Source organism: Sapajus apella, unplaced genomic scaffold (assembly GCF_009761245.1).
Source record: "Sapajus apella isolate SASKATOON/1434 unplaced genomic scaffold, GSC_monkey_1.0 scaffold54, whole genome shotgun sequence".
Classification (NCBI taxonomy): domain Eukaryota; kingdom Metazoa; phylum Chordata; class Mammalia; order Primates; family Cebidae; genus Sapajus; species Sapajus apella.
Window position 1 is genome coordinate 1279008 of NW_022436994.1, and position 4883 is coordinate 1283890.

Consider the following 4883-nt stretch of genomic DNA (forward strand, 5'->3'; position numbering starts at 1 on the left):
TGGACACTGAAACTTTAGAAAAGAGGGTTTTTAAGAATATTTTATTTAATGTCCTCTAAATTTACAATCAGCATCTTTTAATTGATGTTTACTTTGGTTTATGGCTTTGTTAAAATTTCAGTACAGAGAAAGGATTATGAGTATGTTTAGTTGTAAACATGACAAGTATAGGCTTTCTGAATTCAGCAAAATGTGGATGTAATAGGCCAATAAATTACTGCTAAGTAGCTGGCTTAAAAAAAAACAAACACAAACAAAACTAAACACTGCATTGCAGATTCCTACTGTGAGCTTTTCTTTTTTCTTATTTTTCCTTCTTTTTTTGAGTAATATATGTGCAATCATTCTCCCCAGAACTATCACAGCTTGAATTTAAATAATCGCTCTAATTTGTATGGCAAAAGAAAAAAAATAACACCCTCATTTGTGCTGATAAAATGCAACTTGTGGCAACTCCAATCTTGTGCTTTTAATGTGATTCAGAAAGCTGTCTGCAATAAAGGAATGTATTAGCGATGCTTTTAAAAAGCGGATACCATTTTGTTTTTTATAAAGTTCTGGAACAATTTAGCTGATGGGGGAAAATGTGCATTGGATTTTCTGATAAGTGATTTTCCATTCACCAAAATTTATTTCCATATCCAGAGACTTTATTTTGTGAAGCCTTCTCAGGCCATGGCGTACCCATGTGTTTCTAGTATCATGTGCTGGATGAAATTGCAGCTTGCACAAACCTCTTATGAATGGTAGCCGAAAGTTGTCAAAAGACAGGAAATAAAGGGGCTGGTTAATTTGACTAGAAAACAATATTTTTGGGGAACTGATTTCACTTTAGACTGTCTCAAAGGACACCCTAAGAACAGAAACCATGAAGATATTTTATTTATCTGGCACTAATGTCCATACGAAACAAACTGAGACAAGAGCTTACACAAATTTGGGATTTCAAGTTGTCAGGGGAGTTGGAAATGCCTTGCCCCTTGTTATCCTTCCAGAATCTCTGGAAGTCAGGTAGGGTACTTTATTTTTTATTTTTTAATATTTTTATTTAATGGGGGGGAATGATTGTCAGGAGAAATCAGATAGGAGCAATCAGGGTGTTGCAAGTCCTGATTACGCAGAGACGTCAATCACGTTTCATGCATCTCCAATCATCCTGTTTTATTTGTCCTCCAAAAGAGGAACAGGTGAGGATCATTCCACCTGATGATCCAGGTAGGGTACTTTTGACTTTCAGGGCTTTGAAAAGCCAAATGGTTCTAACCATCTTCTGGACACGTTCTGTCCTAGTAACTCCATTTAAATGATTTACATTTCCACAGTTCCTCCCACGGGTTCAATACATCCCTCTAAAGTTTCCCTGCGTCTCTAATCTTTTTATAGCATTACATGAATGAATTACTTTTATACATATTGTTGTTTCTCTGTCTTGCCGATTAGAATGTGAATGCCACAGGACAGGGATTTTTGTCTTTTGCTCCCCGGTGCTGAAATCAGTAACTTGCGGTTCTCAATAAATAGTCCTTAGGTGAGTGGGTAGTTCTTGTAACCACAGACCAATAAAGCCGCAGTGTTTTGATGGGGTTTGTAGTACTCAGGAGTCCTTGGGAAACGAACCAGCAGTGGATTTGGTGTGGAAAAGGAATCTTGAGTGATAGGTTTATTTAGTTCCTCTGCCAGAGGAACAGGATGGCCCGTGAATAATGGTAGCCCCCTGCTTGGTACAGGCTGTGGTCCTAGACACCCAAAAGATCCCCAGGTAAATCAAACCACCACTCCTCTTTGCAAGCCTCTTCTGATCTCCCATACAAGGTAAGTCAGAGGACAGACCCTTCTGCTAGGAGAAGGAGATCTCTGTTCCTGTGAACTCATTGCTTTGTGAGCCATTCTAGCAAAATATTGAACTTAAGGAGGGGTTCATGGGAACCCCTGACTTATAGTGAAATTGGATAGAAATCTGGGTAACATAAGGATCCATTACTTGTGTTTAGTGTCTGAAGTGAGGGGCAGTCTTGTTGGACTTAGCTCTTTACCTGTGGAGTCTGCATTAACTTCAGGTGGCTAGTGTTATAACTGAATTTAAGACACCCAGCTGGTGTCTGGAGAATTGGAGAATTAGTCTATGTGGGAAACACACCACGTCCACACACACAGACACACACATGACGCATACACACACGTCTGACATTGAAGTCGAGTGCTGAGTGAACAGGTTGTTTTTCCTCTACAACCTTCAAGGCTCCAATTTATGTATGTTAGAGCTTTTGTTTTTCATCATTTTGTTCCTCTGTGCTTTGTTCTAGAACTTAGGTGAGGAAAAATGACGTAGGCTGTCTAGACCACACTTTGAAAACTGCATCCCTGTGGTGCCACTCTTCAAAATTTCAACACGTTCTCCCTTCTTAATGGGCTCTGAGTCTAGGTTGCTTTTCTTCTTAGCTGCCTGAGTCATTAGAACACATTATTCACGTTTTCAGTCTCTCTGAATCTCCCCTAAATGAGCAGTTTTGGCCAGGAAATACCTAAAAAACAGGGTTCATATCTCTGAATTTTCTTTTTCCTAGGAGTCTCAAATATATAATTCTTCACCATGTCTTTGACCTTACATTGCCTTAATATACATACTTAAAATACTTCTTTCAGCTTTTCCAGTTCTTTTGGAAAAGGTTGTTCAAATCCTTGAGCCACTTGTAACTGGCAATAGATCTCTCTCCGTTTTACACTGGACAAAGTTTTAGCTGTTATCTTCAATGCAAAAATCATCAGAAAGTTAAAATGTGATTATTTTTAAATATTCTGTTTAGTCTTTAAAATATACGCAACTTTAAATAGATAAGGAATTTTCATCCTTGACATTTGTGTAAGGCAGGGTGCACATCATAACCATGGTTAAATTTGTTAGTAAATAAAAAACCATAGGTATTTATTTATTTTAGATATTTGTATTTCTCCAAATTTGTTATTTATTAGAAGCGACTGAAATAAAATTGAGTCTCCTCATCATCATCATGGAAATAGCTTTAAGAGAAAACTGGTCACATGAATATTATTGCTTCCCATTTTCAACGAGGAAATAGTCACCACTGATACATTGACAGCCAGAAATCTGTCAAGAACGCTCGAGATATGTCATACAGTACAACATGCCTGTTCACAGAGGGAAAAATCCTAGGAAATAACTTATGTGTACTTCTTGATTTCATCATACAACACGAGCACAAAAGCACCACCCAGGCCTCTGAGAACACCGGACCATGCACCCTTGAAAAAAGCTTTGCCTCCTTCATCAGGACCCATCTTCCTCCAGCAGTCACGCTTGCCAGTTCCTCTGCGCCCTCACTGCGCCATCGTGCCGCGGCAAACGGTGTCAAACGGACGGGAAGTCAACCCCGCACGGCAGTGGCAGTCTGTGCGATCACCCGGCTGGGGACGATGTGCGTGTTGGGATCCGGAAGCATCCCCTTTGCAGTGTCATAGACACAGCAGATGGCCATACCCCGCACAGGAACGTTCCAGCCTTGGCGCAGGCCCCCCATCGCGGCAGATTTGCAGATCCGAACCAGGCAGTCCTGGGAGTTCCCTTTCAGCCCCAGCTTTCCCCTCGTCGGCCCCTAGAGGGTTCGGGAAATCGAGCGGGTGCACAGAACACAAGGCCGAGGCCCAGCCGCACCGCCTGACGCCACATTCGCTGCAAAGCAGCGCCCAGACTGTGTCCGCTGGTCCACGCACCCAGGAGGATCTGCTGTGTTTATCCCCGAAGGCGCAGTGGAGAGCTGGGGTGGGGAGGCATCTGACGACCCTGGCCCTTTCCTGTGCCGGAAGGGGACGCCCTGCTCCTTGGGCACAGGGCCCCGCCGTCTCTGGCGCCCGGGTCTGCCCGCCCCATGCCGCATCTGCAGCGGCAGCCGGCCCCGCGAGACCCACGCCGCCGTCCCGGAGACGCCGCGGCCTCTGCACCTGCCCCAAGTCCTCGGCAGACGACACAGCGGCCAGTGTCCTGTTGGAAGGACAGAGGAGGCCGGCTGCTGCGCGCTGGGACTGGGCCGGGGACTGGCTTCCGCTCCGGGGCTGCCTAGGTTTTTCAATGAAGCAATTGCGAGGATTCCCTCCTGCTGTGAAAAAAACACTCCAAACTCCGGAATTTTAACCTGTTGAAAGATGGCGCAGGGTTTGCGGGAATGTGCAGACTTGCTTTCCTTTTCTGTTTGACAAACGTCTGTACCTCGTCACAGGTCCTGAGAAAAGCGCACCGTGTCCAGCACAACAGAGGGGTTACTCAGAGCTGTGATTTCGTCTTCCTCTAGCTAAGGAGCGCTGCCACTTCCTCAGGTCATGGACGCCCCGAGACTGATGGGAACATCTGAGCTGTCTTCCTTAATACTGAAAAGTAAAGAGCGGGAGACACAGAACGGAAACATGAATACAGTTTCAGGGATCCCGAAGACAAAGCCTATTCCTGGACCGCAGGTTACAGCTTCCGATCTGCTTGGAAGAGTCTGGAGACTGGTCAGCCCAGAGCGGGCTGTGAATGCGACACCCACAGGCCCTGCGTACTTACATGCTAGAAGGCAACGCTTGAAATGCTTTCCACTTGCTGCTGTAAACTCAGCCAAATCCCTTGAAACCAGCTCATCAGAAACTCGCTTTCATAATCGGAGAAGAAGCACATGGAGAGGCAAAACACATGCCTGAGAGTAGCTATTTTCACGTAAGATGATGCTTAGTAACAACTATTTTAAAAATTACACACACACACATTTAAAACTGAAAAAATATAATTTATTAAAAACATTCTTGAAAGTTCACTCCAAAGACTTTTTTTTGTTGTTGTTTTGTATGATCTTACATCACCACTCCTTCATATCATACCACTTTATACGATG

At 43.9% G+C, this 4883-nt stretch overlaps 1 non-coding gene across 1 annotated transcript; it reads right to left on the minus strand.

The window, feature by feature from the left end:
• Nucleotides 1–1077: 1077 nt before the first annotated feature.
• On the minus strand, nt 1078–1210 carry LOC116527492. Its single transcript, XR_004258573.1, has one exon. It is a non-coding gene; the product is annotated as a U8 small nucleolar RNA (small nucleolar RNA).
• Nucleotides 1211–4883: the final 3673 nt, after the last annotated feature.